The sequence below is a fragment of the Natator depressus genome, chromosome 10 (genome assembly GCF_965152275.1).
Source record: "Natator depressus isolate rNatDep1 chromosome 10, rNatDep2.hap1, whole genome shotgun sequence".
Lineage (NCBI taxonomy): Eukaryota > Metazoa > Chordata > Testudines > Cheloniidae > Natator > Natator depressus.
The window spans coordinates 4,432,254-4,452,611 of record NC_134243.1 but is presented as its reverse complement, the minus strand read 5'-3'; the positions used below and the strand labels follow the sequence as shown (position 1 = coordinate 4,452,611).

General features: G+C 47.5%; 1 long non-coding RNA gene across 1 annotated transcript; it reads left to right on the top strand.

Moving 5' to 3' along the window:
• Positions 1-557: 557 nt before the first annotated feature.
• LOC141994339 (uncharacterized) lies at positions 558-19,466 on the top strand. The gene is made up of 3 exons (XR_012641102.1): positions 558-777; positions 19,038-19,147; positions 19,380-19,466. It is a non-coding gene; the product is annotated as an uncharacterized LOC141994339 (long non-coding RNA).
• The last annotated feature ends 892 nt before the right edge of the window (positions 19,467-20,358 follow it).

The following is a 20,358-nucleotide window of genomic DNA, read 5'->3' as shown; positions in this document are numbered from 1 at the left end:
AACAGCCCTGCTGGGCTATTGCCCTGACTTCCACACCCCTCATCTGTGGGACCCGAGCTACCCTCCGTCAGTACCCCCTGAATCCCAGGCGTGGATCCAGACGCCCCTTCCCCAGTGCAGCTTCCTCCCAAGCCCCTGAAACTCCTTACCCCCTCTCAGCAAACCTCCCCACTTAGGGGTCAGAGAGGGCACCATGCGGGGAGGCAGCAAACAGAAGGCCCCCGTCTATAGAAGTTTCTGGGGAGGGAACCCTTTCGGTGGCAGGATTTTGGAACAACATGTGCTTGGTCAAATGGGAGCACATGTGGTGTCGCTCGGCCGCTGCCTCTTGGTCCCCTGGAGATGCGGCCTGAGAAAGCGCACGGCAAGAGGGCAGGGTGCGCGGCCCGCTACGTAACAACCCCGCAGTGGATCAGGAAGGGACAGTGCCGACAAATGGCCAGCAGGGATTAAGCCCCGGATATTAGCCTGGGTGGGTCACGCCCACCTCGGATACACGCTTGAGGGGTCACCTGCTGAATTTACACGTCAGCAGCTTTCTTCCAGCTCGTCAGGCCAGCGGAGCCTCGTTGAAGAGAAAGGAGCTGAAGTGCGTGTGAGTTGTCCCCGAGAGCGTGCCATGCCCTGCAATTCTCCTGAGGACTGGGAGCCTGCCCCCTGCTCCCCTCGGGCGGGACACGATGGTCGGCGGATCTGACCACAGACGCATTCGCTAGCATCCAGTGGGTATCATTTGTCAGCCTCCAGCTGCAGCCTCGAGCCAGAGGAATTAGTGAGGTGAGTTACAGCTCTTCCGCTGCCTGAAACGGGAGAGGGGGGCATGCAAGCTGTTCAGGGACCTCTGGAGAAGGGAAGAACCAAAAGACACTAGTCTCTGGTTGACAGATTCCCTCCTTGTTGGGGCATATAGTATTTGTCAGAGCATTAGCCTGTCAGGGCCACCATCTTCTCTCCAACAGCTGATCCGTCAGGGGAAGGTGGCAAATTGCACCCTAATGCCCCTAGTCAGGTGTGCGGGGCTTTATATATTTAGTCTTTCCTGCCCCCTGCTCCTCACACCTCTCTGTAGAGCTGTGATTACCAGTAATCAAATAACCCCTCTAAAGTAGCCTTGCAAAACTCCCCCTGCTTCTTTGCCCCAGGAACAGGAGTGATTTTTTTGAACAGGCGAGTAAAATCTAACTTGTTTTCAACCTCTTCGTCATTATTAAAGTGAGTGGATTCTGGGCTGGGGCGAAAAGGTTTTCATGATCATTGTGCTAAGGCTCATCTTTTCGCTGTGCCTTGAGCACACAGAGTAACTCATAGACTAAAGGAGGAGGGTGGGTCTGCCTCAGACTCATGCCCCTGTGTGTGTGTGCGTTTGCATGATAATACAGTCTAGGGTTAGCAGGGTATTTGGCCGCTGCAGATGTACACCACGGCTCTCTGTGGGCCGGACTCAGAGCTGTTTGTGTGAATGCAAGACTGGATCCCAGTGGCAGAGCAAGAGGTAGGGAGTTCTGTTCCCCAAGCCTGTATGTGGTTAGCCCATGACCACGGTGTTTGTATGCCTGTGGCCACAGATACTCACGAGCGCTCTGGGATATAACACAAGGCTCGGCTTTGGAATGCAGCCTCCAGAGCAGTATGAGATTTCCCTTCCCTGGGCAGCCAAGCACTCGAGCAGGGGAGCGGATGTGATGGATGTTTCGGGGTCTGTGGTGGGCTCTTCCCAGCGAGGCGCGTCTGGAGCAGAGCAAGGCCTTTCCCCCTCACTGGCTCTAGGGAGAAGCGAGCTCATGAGTTGTGAAGGCCGAGCAGGAAGACTTGATGACGAGCTGTGGGGGCAGAGGGGAGCGTTGGGGATGATGAGACAATCCAGGCAGTGCTGGGAGGATCCCAGCTGCTTGTCTCTCGAGCCAGCTGCTTGCCCTGTCCTTGCTCCACACTCTTCTAATCAGCAAAAGGGAGACAGCAAAGCGCGACGGCAAGAACATGGCGGGTTATAACCCCAAATCTGCCGCTGAGCTGCTTTGGGGACAGAATACTTCACCTCTTCGCCACAACGCCTCCTGTCACCAGCCAGAGAGAGCTTGGGTAGCACGTGACCAGCAGGTGGGAGCTAGCCCTAAGGGACCCCAGGAACGTGTCCGGCCCGCTCCTTCACCCCAAGCTCCGGGTTGGCGTTGATGGGATACCACAGCTGTCGGCGTTCCATTTGGCAGGGTTGAACTGCCAGTGGCCTGTCAGGCTCCATGACTGGGCCAGCCCCAAAGCATTCCCAAGCTGCGCAAACTAAAGCTGCTCTTGTCCCCACTTCTCTTCTTAGGGCTGCCTGGGTTAGAAACCCTCCTCTAACAAAAAGAAAAGGAGGACTTGTGGCACCTTAGAGAGTAACAAATTTATTTGAGCATAAGCTTTCGTGAGCTACAGCTCACTTCATTGGATGCATTTAGGTTCCACATCCACGGCCCTGGGGGAGGGCTCGCCAGATTTATTTTCTATTCAGCCACCCTCCACCCTCTCTGCTCCACCCTGCTTCCAACTGTCGCCTGCTTGCAGTAGCCCGGGCTTGTCTGGCTCCAGTCCCCGTGGAGCTGCAGAAAGAGCCATCCCCAGATGGCTGCTTTTTAGATGAATAATCCGCATAGCAGGACAAAACAGCCCAAACCCAATGAATTGAAAAAGCTGCAATTTTATTATCTATATGAAATGTGCACTTTTGATGACAATAGGCAGAGCTGTTTGGGTCCCATAAACTCCGTCCCCAGCAGCGAGTTGCATGAAATATTACCAACAACTTCCAAAGGGTTTGAACATTCTCCCCTGAGGTTGGGAATTCTAACTTGGTTCCATTCTGGGACTAGTTTTTCCATATGAAAACAGAGTCATTTCTGAGTGATTATATTTCCCTCTCCCAGGAAAACATAGGACCGACTGAGCTGTTGCATGATCCTGCAACTGACAGTGTGTAATTTGGGGCAGGCACCAAATCAAAATAGTGGGAAATGTTTTATTTCCCCTCACACACAGCCATGAACACACAGCTGCTCTTGGGTTTGCGTAGTCTATTTAGATGTGGGTAGATGTGGCTGATCTTGCAACAAAAATTAAACCGGACTTGGGCAACACAACACATTAGCCCTGACGAAATGATCATATTTTATATTTGTTTAGGGCGCTTCATCCTAAAGCACTTTTACAAACTGCCTGTCTGCATACAGCACCATCAAAAGGCAGCTGTCTGGGGTGGAGGGCAGGAACCACCACACTGTGAATTGTGCACAAGTAGGACACCTGTTCAATGAGACACACAGACACAGAATTTATTTTGTCTAGCTGAAGGATGAAAGGTTGAGTTGATGTCGAGGATCCAGGGAATCCTGCTATTGCAAATCTGACAGGCAATGCACAGTATATATGTATATAGGGTCAGATTCTGACCTCACTCACAGCTGTGTACCTGCACTGGCCGTATTTCCACTATCCCCCTACACGACGTGCAGTCATTTTTACCAGTGGGGTAAATTTCTCCAAAGTCAGAGTCGTAGCATTTCGCAATAACTTTTCACCGGGGCAGGACGACAGTAAATGGGGCCCACTCACTGTAATGGCATTATTCCTGATTTACACCATAACAGAATCAGATCCGTGAGGCTCAGATATGTACACTGCAAGAGTCCCACAGAAAGGCTTAGTTAACCACAATTGGATTCCAGATGCGATGCAAGTTGGGTTTGAGCCGAGAAAAATCTCTTTCCAGAAGAAGCCAGTCTAATAATATGTAGCCAGACTGTCTTGCTTGGTAAAATATTACTGTACCGCAAAATTAATAGAATGGGAGCGAGTCTGACTCCTGACAGAGAAAGTAATGGGATTTTTAGCTGATGCATTTGAAAAGCTCCCTCAGCGGGTGGGTGGATAGAGCGGGCCAGTGCTTGACAAGAAATTTCATGTGGGAGTAGGTAGTGGAATACAGACACCCCAAAGACAAGGAGGTTAATGACAAACATCTGTCAGGGATGGGCTAGGTTTACTTGGCCCTGCCTTAGCACAGGGGACTGGACTGGACTTCTCAAGGCTTTTTCCCAGCCCGACATTTCTATGATTCCACAGTCTGAACGTGCCCCAAGCCACTGTGTGATGCTACTTGAAAAAGAAGTGGCAAAGATGATTTTCCAGGTTGGATGTACCGTGTAGGGAAGGGAAAGAACGTGACAAATGTGAAATGAGCACAAAGTAGGAGTGTCTGATAATCAGAATCATAGAAATGTAGGGCTGGAAGGGATCTCGAGAGGTCATCTAGCCCCTGACCTCTGCACTGAGGCAGGACCAAGTAAACCTAGACCATCCCTAGCAGTGTTTGTCCAACCTGAGCTTAAAAACCTCCAATGAAGGTCAGTGGTGCTGGAACAATTTTTACGGGGGAGGGAGGGGGGGAAGAAGGGAGGCAGAAATCATGTATTTGGTTTATTAGTACTACTTCAAATCGGGGGTACAGCAGCACACCCAGCACCCCTAATTCCAGCACCTATGGTGATGGAAAGTCCAAAGCCTCCCTTGGAAGCCTGTTCCAGTGCTTCACTACTCTAGCAGTTAGAAAGTTTTTCCTAATAACTCACCTAAATCTCCCTTGCTGCAGATGAAGCCAGTTGCTTCTTATCCTACCTTCAGAGGACATGGAGAACAACGGATCCATAAACTTTAAAATACTACGCTAGGTTAATAAAAAGCTTTGTGCATTTCTCTGTGGTGCTCTGTGCCTTCCCATCACTTGGCAGATGGGGACAGGACTTTCCTGTTTGACTTAGCATCATGAAATCAGTTGAGCTGGGCACGACGATTCATGTGTCATTTCCCCTTCTCCGTGGCAGGCTCCATTTCATTGTCTCTAAAACAGCCCTGAGAAAGGGGCATCCAAGGTGGCCCCTGTGGTTAATGCACTGGCTGGAACGTCATGAAATGGGGGTTCAAAGGCTGGCTCTGCCACAGACTCCCTGGATGGCTCACTTGACCTCTCTGTGCCTAAAATAGGAAGTTTAATGTTGCTTTTTTTCCCCCCTCTCTTGCCTATTTAGTTTGTAAGGCCCAGATCCTTAAACGTCTTTAGGTGCCTAAGTCCCACTGATGTCCTACACTCTTCAGCACAGGGACTGTCCTGTACAGTGTGTGGCTACAGCATGCAACTCAGCGGGGCTTTGCTTTTGGTTATGGCCCACAGGTGCTACCACCATAGAAATGATAATTGTGCAAGCCTGGAAAAATCTCTACTCTGGGTTCCATGGGCTCCCCTGACAGGCTGTGCTATTCCTCGCACTTTGTAGAATTTAAGCTTCCCTAATATTAACTATCTACCCTTCCACCCGCTGAGGGTTATCAGCCCTTCAGGCACACTGGGATTGCTTGTAATTATTTCCAAACTGGTCTGACACACTGGTTAAGTCAATTTGTATGATGACTAGCTGATTGACTGGCCATAGGTATCTTGTCAACTGCTTACCTCCCATTTACAAGCTTAATAACTCAGTGGGACCATAAGTACGTGTTCATTGCTGATCTCATTTGGCGTTAATTACATGCCAAATAGATGTATCTCCAATGAGCTTGGGAGCATCCCAACAAAGGCTTTTAACAGCCCAGCAATATTTAATGCATGTGTATCTTTCTAATTCTCTCCAGCGCTTCACCCACCCTGTACTAATCCTCAGGTCTAAAACAACGTCATCTAGTGTTGTGTTGGATAGATCCTGAGGCATCAGTTCAGCTCCATGTGATTTACCAACCTAGGTTTCTGGTTTAGTTCATGTCCTGGTCATAAGCAGATCCTTCTTTAGAGACACAGATCCAGAGATTAACTTAACCAGAACCCAAGAGTTCAGCATCTCTGAAGCTGGGTGGAGTTTGGATTCAGATCCAAACTCTGGGGATCAGGTTCTTCTTTGTAGAGAACACAGATTTGGAGTTGCATAGTATCCTCGAGTGTGTGTACGCTACCCAGGGGGCACTATCAGTACCCAATCCTGCATTCCTTGCACACCCTAAACTCCCAGTGCAAGATCAGACTCATCATTCAAAGAAAGTGTGCAGTAAAATATGGATATTAAAGCTATCATCTGTTGCAGCCTGCAGATATAATAGTGGTGAGGACAGGGCAAGAGAGAGAGAGAGACATAGAACCTTATTTTGCAATAAAATTATCTAGTGCTTGATGTAGCTGAGAAAGACCATTGTTGAACCTGTCCATATTTAGGGTTTGTACGTGCTTCATCACCCTCGTACAATTACTCTAAGAATAAAGTTGACTTCACAATAAATTCACCTTGTTGCAGTACGTCCAGCACCAACCCCTTTATTCCAAGAGAGTTCACTCTCTTGAAACATTTACTCCCAACTAAAATATGGTACAAGAGAGTTGTTTTAAGCCTGAGGGCAGATTTCAAATTTTGCCTGGGTTTTTATTTACAACATTTAAAGAGGAAAACCCTCAGCAATTATATAACTCAAAATCTGCCAGCGGGTTTGGCCAGTGTTGAGTTATATGAAAACAGCAGCAGACTACTGTGCCGAGCTGTAGTTTGGCAAACTGGTAACGTGAGAGGAACTTGTGGTTAGTTTGTGTTTTGATTTTGAAGGCCAGGGCCAAATCTGGAAAAAACACCGATCAACTATCATATTTTTTAAAATATCAGTCATTCGGTACTGGAATGGAAAGAACATCCAACCATTAGTTGGTCAATCTTATTGCTCAAAGGTTTCATGTGCTTTTTTGCTACAGGCAGGCCATATGCTAAGTCCTATTCCTCACTTGAGAAATCTCACCAACATACAGAATAGTCCGGAGTGTAGGGCCAACAGGATCAGGTTCTCTGTAATCCCATTGCCCTGTGGTTTATCATATACATGTAATGACACCCCTGGGAGAGTCATCTTCTCTGGGGAGCGAACTAGTGGACTAGTCACGGCAATGGGACAGAGCCAAACTGCAGTGACTAGTCCACATACAGAGAGCTGCATGAGGCTGCGACATCGGTAACATACAGAAAAACTGGTTAGAAAAATCTGCCTATTTACTTGTTACCTGACAGAGGCAATCAGAATTCTTGCTTTTGCTATGAGTTACTGCCATTCTCGAAAGGGGTTTTGTTAAGAGCTGTTGTAAAGAGCTAGGCAAAGGAAACCATCTGCAGTGCACAAGAAGAAGCTACAAAACCCAAGAACTACACTACACATTCTTGAGTGCCATCTACTAGCGCCTTGTCTATTAACCAATGTACAGACATGGAGCAGTCTTGTAATAAGGGTAACTCACTTGTAGAACTGGCCAGAGAAACTTTGGTGGAACCATATTTCTGGTTCCATCTAAATCCAAATGCTTCGAGAAACTGGGTCAGTTTCACTGGGAATTTCTTTTTTTTTAAAAAAAAAGTTCCAATAATGTCAAAATTTCCCATTTAGGTATTGTTGGAACCAAACATTTTGATTTTTCAGTTTCTATTTTGGATTATTTTAGATTATAATGTCACACCAAGATTTTTTTAAAAGTCAAAATCAAAATGAAACATTTCAAACAATCCAAAATGATTTTTTTTTTTAATTTTCCATTGAGGAGACTCTCAGATTTTTCAGGTTTTGCTCCAGCTCAGAATGGAGCCAAGTTTGGAAATCTCAAAATCCTTCATGAAACAGAGTTTCTATCCTCCACCCAGCTCTGTTTGCTTCCCCATCAGGTCTAACCTGGAGGGGCAACCACAGTTCTGTCCCTTCTCCGTCTCCTCCACCCCCTAGTCTGAGCTCTGCTCTAGCTCTGGACCCAAAATCCAGAGAGAACAAGCAGCAGCGTGTAGAAGGCCTTGCCCGCCCACTCAGCTATTTAAGACCACGGCACAGTCTAGCTCTCATCTTCTGGCGCGTGAGTGAACCGGTTCAGATTAGAAAAAGACCCACAAAGCAATCTTGATATCCAGCTCTGGATTTGCACCCCCCAAACATGTGGTGGTGTTTGAAGCTATGTTATTTCTGACCTGCACAGAGACTGGGACAGGCACAGTATTCCGCTCTGGATTCCCCACGCTGTCAGCAAGGGTAGGAGGCTCTGACTCAAAGGACTTGATATCTTTCCGCGAAGAAAACTGACCGAGAAAAGGGCCCGTGTTTATTCAAACTGAGCCAAAGACAGAGAGTGCTCGGTGCTGGTGCTGGTGCTAGCCTATTGGGGGCCCTAAGCAGGAATATTTTTTCCCCAGTACAGCACATACTAATAATTAATAGGTGGCCCCCTTAAGCTGCTTGGGGCCCTAAGCAATTGCTTAGTCTGCTTATGCCTAGCGCCGGCTCTGTGGGTGGTTCTGATACCGCGGACTGTATATTTGATCCACCTTCTAGCTACCTTCAAACAACAAGGGGGGAAAAACAGATCTCTATGCTCACTTTGTCAGTGCCAGGCACACCTTGTAGTCTATCCTGTGGAAAATTTATCTATTTTAGGCTTTTATACCACCAATCACCACAGTGCCTGAGCACTATCAGACATGAGGTCACACAGAAGGAATCCAGAGAAAAAGCTACCCAAGATAAAACAAATATGAATAGAGACCTCGTGGGACCACAAGTCTGTCCTCAGGTATCCAAGAGACATCAAAATACAACAGATGGCCTGGGGCCAGATCTTTAGCTGGTGTAAATCAGAGTAGCTGCATTGAACTCAATAGGATCTACACTCTCTGAGCACATGATCCACTTAAAGCATCTGCATAAGAAAAAGCTCCAGGGGTTGAAAACCCGATCTGAAAGAAGAAACCAATTCTGAATCAGAATAATATCCCGGTTCAGGAGATGGCTTTGAAAAGCCCTGTACTGCGGTGAGCCATTTGTGTACCTGAAAATAATGGCTCTCTAAACCTCCTGGAAGGACAGGACATTATTTTAACTAATACTTCGTGGCCCGAAGCTAAAAATCAATCAACTGCAGCACAGAGCATGTTAGAGTGTAAGTTACTGACTTTGCTCTCCTTTTACGTCTTTGGTTAATCATTATGACAAAAGGCCATAAACTCTGAAACTGAGGACAAGGAAAAGAGAGCAGTCCTGGATTCTCCTCTTTTGCAATGGAGTAAATCAAGAGCCGTCAGTGGAGTTGCAATGGTGCAAAACTGGTGAAAGTGGGAGGAGAATTGAGAGCTGCAAATTTTGAATGGGGTTCCAAACATGAAAGTGTTTCATGAATATCAATGGGCCAGATTCTCAGCAGTTGTAAACTGACATACCTCCTTCTGCAAAGGAACACTACCGGTTTATGCCACCAGAGGATCTGGCACGTATAGTACAATTAAAACAAGAGAGACTCTCCTGGCTCAGAATCTGTAGCTGTTTGGAACAGCGTTAATTTGAATCACCACAATCAAATTAGCTCCAACACTCCTCTATAGACAGCACATCAGCGGCCAGTGCCATCAATGATTGTGTTAGAGGGAGCTGGCTGGTGGGATTCATTCCTGGCAATGAGAGAAATAAGTCTGCCGATGCCAAGCAGGAGTTAAAGACCATCGCACGACAGCGGCAATTTGAATATCTTTGTCAGGAAGCATCACCCTTGACATCCTAAGAGGGAGCTGGGAAGTTCTGAATTACCCAGCATGATACATGGGGTATAGAATCATAGGACTGGAAGGGATGTCGAGAGGTCATCTAGTCCAGTCCCATATGACAAAGAGGAATAGTACAGTATTGCAGCAGGGGATGGAAGGCTGGAGAAACATCCTGACAGCAGCTCCATTCGTGTTTGAACTGATCTCCAAAGAGAAGTGATGGAAACGCTCCTCTTTTTCTTAGAACAACTGAATTAAGATCTGACTGGACAACTCAAGAGAAAATATCTGCTTCAATGAAGAATCCTGCATTTCCAGGGACAGAGAGAGAGAGAGAGAGAAAGAGAGATGAACAGACCAGCCAGGCCAGTGACTCTGATTCTGTACACTGTCACTCCCCCTGGAAGGTCTGGGATATGTACAGAAGACACATGCTACTTCTTGTTCTCCATCTCAGCCAAGCCCCTTCTTTGCCAATAGAGGCCAATTCAGCATCTGTCAATCACATTGTTAAATCCCTCTTCATACCATATTCAAAGCAAGGTCACTACAGCCTGCCAACTCTGCAGTTGCTATGGGACGTAGAACATGTCAGCTCTAGTCCTGTTCTGTTGGATAGGGTTGCTGTGCGTTGCTAAAGAACTTCCACTTTACACTCCAAAGATAGCTGCATTTCAGTGGTGGGTGTCATTTGCATAGTAGTTAAGGTCTGTGAAGTGCTTTAGGAGCAATAATCTAAGATTATTTCCTCATTATTATTACCTTATCTGATCTCTGAATTACATGCTAATGGTGACCAGTGTAAAAGCTCCCTATAACCAGTCACAGTCCAGCTTGCACATGACAACAAGTCTGAGTTATTAGCTCTCCTGGATTATTCTTTTTGACTGGCCCATCCCTTCCGTGGTCTATATGAAATTATCAAACAATGTGCAGGGGCTGCCAAACCTCAGACATTTGCTCTGTCTGACAGACAGAATGATCTGGACTAGAATATGGGAGTAGGATCCAGGAACTTCTGATTTCTAATCCTGCCTCTGACGCTGAGTGGCTTTGTGAATGTAGGCAAATTGCATAATCTTTCTGGGCCTCGGTTTCTCTATCTGTAAAATATGGCTGGTTCTTCTTTCATAGGAGGGCAAGGATGTGGGAATTAATAAAGGTTTCAGAGTAGCAGCCGTGTTAACTTTTACAAAAGGCTTTGAGATCCACACATAAGCCACCATATAAATGCAAAGGACTGTCCGAAGACAAATAATAAACCGTTTCGTTGATGCAACTACATGAGAACACAAGCGCCAGATCCACAGCTGGTGTGAATCAGCAGAGCTGCCCTGTCGTCAATAGCATTGCTCCAATGTATACAGGCTGAAGCTCCATCCCTTCAATCTGCTACCCTTTGCTCTGCAATGGGTGCAATTGTGTGTCAAGCAAAGAATTTTACATGTTTCCATCTTTTTAACAAGAATCTTTAAACAAAAAGTCTCAGGGCTTGGCTTGCTGCATGAAGAAGTCTACACAACATCTGAGTGTCCAGCATTAATGTTCTACAGAAGAGGGTTTCATTTTTATTTGGAGATAATCCAGCCAAATTCTCACTGGGCAAAACTGAGAGGAAGGGGAAGGTATGGGCTCATGAAATTCTAAATCTGGAACTGAGCCCAGCAATAAAAAAAAAAAGTAATCCAACAAACAAGGTTGAAAAAATTCTCTCTAGCTCCTACATGGAAAGAAAAAGCCACAGTTCAAAGAATCTTCCCCTGCCAGTCAGCGGGTTCCCAAATGTCATTTTGTTGTCGATTTGTTTGGCCTTTGGAAGCAGAAAAAAAGTGATGTTGAGAAAAAAAATAAACCACCAGATTAAATATTAACAGTGGCAGGCTCCTTCGCCCCCTGCCCACAACGAAATGTGGCTCCCTTGTTTAGGGGCTTAAAGCAATGCAGTGCTTGACTTGAGAAACCCAAATTTCAGCTACACTGTTTCCATTCACCAGATCATCATAAACACGTTGCTTAATAAACCCTGCCAAGTAGAACGCTGGAAGCCAGAAAGAGCTTCCATTCCATCTGAAACAGACACTGGCTTTTCTCCCCAGGAATTACCCTTCCCTGTCCCCATGGGACCATTGTCCTCTCGGCAATCCCCAGAGAATAGGCTACAGAACCTACAACAGGCTGAACACCACCATCCCCTGCACTCTCACGGCAAGAAGTCCAGCAACAACTCCTGGCTCGCGTCAACTCCCCTCCTCCATCCTAAGGGTTGGTCCAAAATCCAGTTCTTGATGTTACCTTGGCAAGAGCCCATTGCATGAGAAGTAGTAACAGAAAGGCTACAGCTGGCCCTTAAAGGGACACTCAAGATAAAAATGGTTGGGTGAATTCCAGGCTACGCTGCATCCTTTGGAATCGGTGGGACTGGATGGGGGACCCGTCTCAATCCAGTATTTGAGCGCCGATTTTATATTCCTTCTCTCCGGACCTGATGCAAATACTTCCAAGCTCCGTGTTTGCTGCCGTGATTGCAGCCAGTGGGACTAATCAGGGCGGCAAGAGTAACACCTGCTCTTGCAACCAAGGTATCATGAGATAAGTGGGGGCCCAATCTCGCAAACACTGAATTCAGTGCAAGCTTTGCCACTCACTGCAATGGAAGCAGGATCAGACCTTCCTTTCGTCACAACTTCTGCTGTTGGTTTACGTGCTGCTCTGCAGCACACCAGTTGTGATAACTGGGCTGACAAACGCACCCTACTTGTAAGCTGAACTGTTTAAACTATGTGAAAGTTCATCAGGTGACACAAGAACCTATCAAATGTTAATAAGCAAAGGTACGAAAAGGAGACAGAATGACTCTATTCATCTAAACAAAAACGTGCTTTTGGCTCCAGCCCCATGGGGGCAGGGACATGGAGGCTTGGTGCTTCCCCCCACAGAGGTGCAAGCCAGCGCAGCAGCTCCAGCCCGGCGGGGGAGTGCCGAGATTCAGGGCTCCCCCCTCCGCCCCCCCAGCAATGGGGCAACCTGGTGCTCGCGGCTCCTGCCCCGCAGGGGGCGCTACGGGCCTGATTAAATTAACCGAGGGGCAGGATCCAGCCTGCATGCCCTAGGTTCCCCACCCCTGCCCTACTCATAGGAGCTGGAGTGGGGATGTGCCAGTTGCTTCCCGGGAGCCACGCGGAGCGGAGGCTAGAAGGAAGCCTGCCACCACTGCTGCACAGCAGCGCCAACCAGACAGTCAACGGCCCGGTCACCGGTGCTAGCCAGAGCCACCAGGGTCCCTTTTCGACCAAGTGTTCCTGTCAGAAACCAGACATCTGGTCACCCTAGCAAGCCAGGCCTAACTGGTGTGCAAAATTGTGAGGAGACAGGCTATTCCAGCCACCATTCCCTTTGTGGGTCCTTAAAGAAAGAGACTTGAGGGGGGAAAACAGAAGAACAGATGGAGGCTACTTGAGGGAGCTTCATCGTATGACTGGCACCCCCTCCTCCCTTGGGACCCTCGGCCTTCGTCACCCTGATCCTGAGTGATGTCCTGACCAGACCGAGCTAAAGGGAGGAACCCAGATGACATCGCCACCCCTACTGCTTCAGCTGAGTCCGAAACACCACTGGGGATGAAATGGGATTGGACTTGAACAGCAGCAGCCATAAGCACCGACCCCATGAGCGCTCCGGGGCTGGAGCATCCACTGGCAGTCCTGCGGATCAGTGCATCCCCTTCCTGCCTAGTGCCTCCCGCCCACGATCAGCTGTTCAGAGGTGTGCAGGAGGCACTGGGTGGGGAGGAGGAGGAGCAGGGGCAGGAAGAGGCCAGGGCGGAATGGGGCGGGATGGGGGCAGGGTGAGGGTTTGGGGGAAGGGGTGGAATAGGGACAGGGCCTGGGGTAGAGCGGGAGTCGAGTACCCCCCAGGACCTGAGGAAGGTGACGCCAGTAGCTGCAGCAGCAACAGCTCAACCCATCTCACCTAACGTCTTTTCTTTTCCCCAAAAGGACAGTTACCGGCATCTTTAACACCATTGACAAGACTGCTGAATCAGGGTGGTTTTCCTTCTAAAGCGCTCTGCAGCGAGTGGGACAGGGAACAAGGGATGCGGTCACAACAGCCTGATTTAATACTTCACATTTCAAGGGCTTTAACTGTTTTTCCTTCTTTTCTGTGTCTTTAATAAAAGGTTAAAAGGATTTTTAAGAGCATGTTTGCCATGGTACTAAGCAGACTGTATACAAACCCCAAACCTTGTTTAATGCTGTGTATTGTTGGACAATATCTGGGTTATGTGAACACCTTAGGCCCATTTATTCCATCGACCTTAATTCAACATACCCTTCAACCAGCCAGGGCCTGAATGGGGGACACCATGATACAGACCCAAAGAGAGAGACACAGAAAAAATCATCCATGCAGAAAACTGAAAATGCCCTGGGATTCCTTCTGTCACTGCAAATAACTCTCCCTAGAGCCTCAACTTAATGATTCTTTGCATTTTATGTCAGTAATTTTCAGCAGTAAAAATAAAGAGGGAAGAGGGCATCAAATGCATGTTTGGAATATAGGTAATACGGGGACACAAATGGGTGACGTCCCTGAAAATGAGATGCCTCTGGAGAGGGGTGTGCTAGACTCAGCGTGGACAGTGAAACTAGATCAGGTGGTCTCGGATCAGTGTCATTTCCTGCTTTGCAGGGAGGATCGCAAGGCTGCAGCCTGGGGGTTCCAAGCTGTAACTTCATAACCAGCCATCATGCTTGGATGGAGCAATTCCTTCCATCTACCGACCAAGGATCCACACCAGCTGATCTGGCCCTTCATGGTCATCCCTTTCAGGGCATGCTCCGAGTTGATGCAGAACACTTCCCGCAAGGTGCCTTCCATGGGAATTAAGGGCCACCTAACAAGATTGTGCCCATACTTGTCATTCTGATTTGTGGTTCAGATATTGGTTTCTATGAGCTGACGTGATTGCCCCGCTGATCAGCAGGGGAACAGCCCCTGAGGATCAAATCGGTATTCCTTTCCTTTGATGTTTCCAAAGGTCGGAAGGAATTTCACACCTTTTTTGAGGTGCCATTCGGCTCCAGGAAAAGAATGCCACAGCTTGTGGGAGTGCTGCTTAGAGGCAGAGCTAATTGGCTTACACGCTTTTGGGCGGTGTAAAAATAATACATTCACTTTTGATGATAAGCTAGGCTAAACTGAGTGGCCAGAGAGAACAGCTGCTCTGAGGAGGAGGATGATTTTGTCATTAAGGCACTGCATTGGCACTTGAGAGATCTGAGTTTTATTCCAAGATCTGCCACAGACAACCTATGTGACCTTGGACAAATCACTTCATCTCTCCATATAAAACGGGGACAGTAATACTGAGGTATCTCCTAGAGTTGTGAGGACAGAATAAGTGAGGCAGAAACATTTTAAGTCATATTAGTGGGGGAGGAGAGAGATATCTGTTCCTCTTGTCTAGTTCAATCTGAATTCTGTGAAAACCCTCAGACTGCAAAAAGTTCTGTCATTAAGAACAGCTAGTGAACACATAATGAATCAGGTAATGAACATAATGAGATAATACCCTAATTCCCCTGAATAGTCAAATGCTTCATGCAAACTCTTAAATTACAGCTGTTGAAATTAATGGTAAAGCAATTCACAGGTAGTCTAGAATTAGACTTATGAGAGTTGAATGCCCAGAGCTATATGTAACTAATAAGATCTGACAGGAATGGCAATCTGTGGAAGGCAAAGAAAGAAAAAACCTGAGTTTTCTTCTGTCCCCTCTATGACATTTTGGGTAAACATGGTGCTCCGTACAGCTAGCGAGTATTTGGGGCTATCATTTCCACTGTTGTTATTTAACAGCAAATTCTCATGTTTTAACACATTTGTTATATATGGTGGAAGTTCTGAAAAAGCCGGATTATTTAACAAGTGGGAAATTGTCATCTCTTATAGCTTCCTTTGCTATAAGAGCTATAGTGTGTCATATTGTCAAAACTAATGTTACATCATTTACTCAAAAGGAAAAAGATTGGTAGTTACTACAAAACATGGCATTATCCAGGGTATAGGGCACTAAACTTAGACTCGGTTAATCTGGATTCTATTCCTGGCTCTGCTGCTGACCTTGGGTAAGTCATTTCACCTCTTTTTGCTTCTGCTTCCCCTGACACCCTATGTTTGTCTTGTATATTTAGCTTGTAAGCTCTCTGGGGCAGGGACTGTCTCTCAGTATATGTTTGTACTAGATCTGCTCAAAAATGTTCTATCAAAACTGCTTTTTCAATGGAAAATTGGGCTTTTGACTACATGAAGTTTTCACATGGAAAGTGTCTGCTTTCTGCAGAAAATGTTGACTTTCCAGCCAAAAAGCAAACACCCAAAGTCCAAAAAGTTTCCTGTAAATTGATGGCATGCCATTTGTAACCACCTCTGTTCCAGGACCGGAAAACAAACAAGTTACACTAAGAAAACACCCAGTCTCTGTGTCACTGATTTTAACTCAAGTGGGAAAGTGACTTGCAAACCTTGACATCCCCTACCATTTGGCAGAGGGCTGACACTATTATAAAATCCTGTATACAATGAAATCCTTCTATAAGGATTAATTTGGGTATCAAACCCACATACACACACACCTTGTTTTCTGGCTCAGTTGTTACATTTGGATCCACAGCAGCATGAACTTTCCACGTGCAGAGAAGCAAAATCTTCATCTTGCAAGGGAAAAGCAAGTTTGACTGGGCAGTTTAATACCATGGCTGATCAGCCAACTATAATTGGTTCTACTGTGAATAGAATTCCCACAGGCGGTAACATTCTTTACCCACAGCTAAGGGGCACTGAGGAATGTACGAAATTCTTTCCTACCTTTGAAAACATCAAAGAACACCAAAAATAAATTAATCCCAGCCTGATCCTTATGGCCCAATGACTTGTCGACAAACACTAGCTAGGAGCAAACTCAACAGCACTAGTAGGATATCACTGATTATTATAGTCAATAGCTGCTGGTAAGTACTGTAGAAACTCATGGTGAAAGATAGTCTCTGCCCCAAAGAACTTACAGTCCAAGTATGAAACAACAGGTGGCTACAGACAGACCAACAGGGGAGTACAAAGAAATAATGAGACAATATTGGTCTGCGTGACAGGTTGTGGTCTCTGCCACTCAAGTGAAGTGTGGACCTGATCCCACAAGCCTGATTCGAGTAAAAAGTCTCATTAAAGGGTTACTTTTTAGGTTTAATCCAGAGAGTTAAATGCACACCTCAAGCCACGATCGCTAGAACCGAAGGCTGTTGTAGGTCACACTTCTTCAAGCAAGTATCACATTTTAGGAGAAAAATCAAGGTCCCTCCCCCCCACCCCCCAGTACATTGGCAAATGGTTGTGGGGAGGTTGGAATGCAGGTAATTCAAACGCTCATTGCTGTACACTGGTGACGTCCTCTCATTTACCCTATGGAGAAGGTTATTGGGCCTATCCCAGAAAAGCAGGGAAAGACGTTACTAATCTCTCATCATACGTGATGCACACGCTGCACTAATCAAGGGGAAGGTTTGGAATGTTTCCAAATAAAAGCGGGTGCAGAGTATATTTGAGTTCTGGTAGCCCCGGGGCTGCAATACCTTTCACACCCATAAACTGCAGGTGCTCTGGTGATTGTAGGCACTTGTCTGTGCTGCCTTCACTAGCGTTAGTATTGTACCTAGTAGCCACATGCAACCCAATCCAGGGTAGCCCCTCTCCGCTGGCTAGTTTAGAGACAAAAGCTTCTTATGGGCGAGGATCCACTCATGCAGGGACAACAGGCATCTGGTTCTGATAGAGCAGACCTTCCCACATGGTATATGATCTTAGTGAACCACATGCCCCAATCCCCTTACAAAGAATCAAGGTTAATATGTTGCACTTCATAACCTTTCTGGCAGAAAAAGCCAACCCCTTGTTTTAGAGGTGGGCCCAAGCCAGACTCTGTCATGTGAACCTCACTGAACCTCACTGGTGCGTCAGATACAAAAGGAGCCTACTTCCAAACCACCACTGATTTTAGGCTTTCAGAACCAAGCCTAGCCTTGTTTGTCCAGTACTGAGATGGGACAGAAGCAAAACCTTTTACCCGAACTCTCTCCTTGCCCAAACTTTGGGAGTTCTGATTAAATGGACCCAAATTCCAAATGAGCCCAGGTGCCAGCTTTACAAAGCCCAAGCCCGACTGATAAGGTTTGGCAAAACCAACCCCCATTTTTGGCCCATCCTCCCTTTACTCCCAACACAGTGGCCTCATGCACTTACATGTAGTGCAATGTCAGAAGGGTAAGCAATACAGGGTTTGATCCCGTGGATCCCCCTGGAGAACCATGCTGTGTGGGATGATGGGAGGGGAGTTGGCTCTTTTCCTTATGAAGTGGTCTGCAGAATGAAAGCACTAAAGAGCCACATTGCTAGCAGAGTCCACAGCCCAGCATGCATCCCAGAAATGCTCTAAAGCCTCCCACAGATGCCAGCTCTAAATAAGAGGAGTTCTATCCAGGACAGCAGTGGGAGATACCACAGAGCAGTGTTTTGGAAATCCCCTCGAGCTGCTGCAGGGAGCTCACTAGCAGGCACATTCAATCAACAAGACTTTGAGAAATGCAACTCCCAGAATGACATACAGGAAACCCCTTCGCCAAGGGGGAGCGGTTATGTGCACTGAGCTCTTGGAGGAAGTACACTCGGTAGGGTCTTGTTATTATAGTGGACAACAAGGAACAAAGATGTTGTAGAACAAGACCCCAAGGCCTGCGTGGGGACTTGGTGCTCTAGTACAGGCTTACAATGCCATCTGAGTGACAAGAGCTCTCTTTAGCGGTCTTCTAATCTTCTTCAGAGCATCCCACTGTGGCCCCCAGCATGCCGGGTGAGCAGCGTGGCCTAAGCACCAGCCACCCCAAGTCCCCATGGTAGGCCGGCCAGCCCCAGCCCCAGCCAGCCTGGGCCAGGGCAGAGTGCCGGAACTGCAGGAGTGGGGCTGGAGATGGAGTGTGGGTGGGGCCATGCCCAGCTGTTTGGGCACGCCCTCCCCCAGCCTATGATACCCACCGCCCATGGTGACCTTCCCTGCCCAAGATGACTACATGTAATTGTGGCCTTTCAAGATTTTGTACCTGGGCAGGTATACCAGCTCTGTCCACACTGAATGCAGGGCCATTTCCAAACATGATCATTTTACCGGGCCCATCTGATTTTCCTTCTGCAAAAGGCACTCTAAAATCATCAGCAACTGCCCCGAGTGAACTCAGTAAATCCTACCAATGAGAGATGCTGCCTGACTCACGTAGAGAAAATTAGCTGAATAACATTAACATTGATCCTGAATTTTGCACCAACACCCACTGGAGGAATGTCCTAGAATGTCCTGAAGAATAAACCCAGATCTGCACAGATCCATCAGTGTAACAATTATCAATATTTATTCCACCCCTTCAGACAAGAAAACTCAGCAAACGAAAGCTGCTTCCATCTGCTGGCAACAGACTAATACCAATGACATATGTCTCCTCTTATGGGTCTCACTCATCAACAGATTCACCTTCTGGGTAAGTCTATACATTTTAAATCCCAGAAATAGGTTTTGGAACCACACCTGGGACATAAAATCCAACACACATGCTCTGTATGGAATAGTCTTTCCGGTGGACCAGGAGAGCTGGATTATTAAATTACCTGGTTCTGGGTTAGGATGCCCCAATACAGCGTATTGGCACCTCTTTCGTGCTGCTTTATTGTTCTCCAGAAGCTAAGCTTTCGGGTTTTGTTTTTTTTTGAAAGCTGCTGTGATTGCTGAAAGCCTGGGAAATGGGAACCAAGTGCAACTAGTGCAGTGCTGTCTGCAAAACCCAAAACAGGAGCTCGGAGAGGTGCGACCTGCCCCATTCCTCTCAATGGGTGTGAACTCAGATGCCCAGTGGTAAAACTTGACAGGTATGTGTACACTGCAATAAGAGACCCACAGCAGGGCCGCAGCTGGCCTGGGTCAGCTGACTCAGGCTCACGGGGCTATAAAATTGCAGAGTAGACATTTGGGCTCAGGGTCAAGCCTGGGCTCTGAGACCTTGCCAGTGGGGTGAGCCCAAACATCAACACTGCTGCAGGTTTTTTATTGCTCTGCAGATATACCCTCAATGTCAACGCTGTTAACTCTTTCACTACTACCAGAGCACGTCAAAAAGGAGAGGGAGTGTCAGGGCGGGGCTATGGGCAGCCTGCGCGGACTGGTCAGTTACCAAGTTGCAGTCAGGAGACGATTAGCGGGGTCAGGGTCGAGCCAAGTCAGGATACCCAGGAAGTCAGGGTCAGGCGCCAGGTTACAGGCAGCAGGCAAGTAGCAGAGTCAAGGATGAACTGAAATCAGAAGCCAGAGCCGAGGGGCCACAGCAAAGTGAGGTCTGGGGCAGAAGCAAACAGACAGTCTACATCATTGCTCAGACCACGCCTGACGCCGGCTTCCTGGTTTATATACCAGCATGAGCCAATCAGTGGGCTGCGAGGGGCCGCCACTCATGCCCTGCTGGGTGGTACTTCCTGTAGTGTCTAGCTTCCTACGATCCCAGGTTCCTGCTGTGAATGGCAGCTCGTTGTGGCAGCTGGGGCTTCGGAAAGCAACTCTATTCCCCGACCCCCACAACGGAAGAACAAAGCTGAGCTCAACAAGGCCTCTGAGAGTCCCTAAGGGAAAGCCAAGCTCCGGGGGGGCAGACAAGTCAGTGAGGGGAGGCCACGTCATGGAGGCCCCGCATAGCCCACAGCT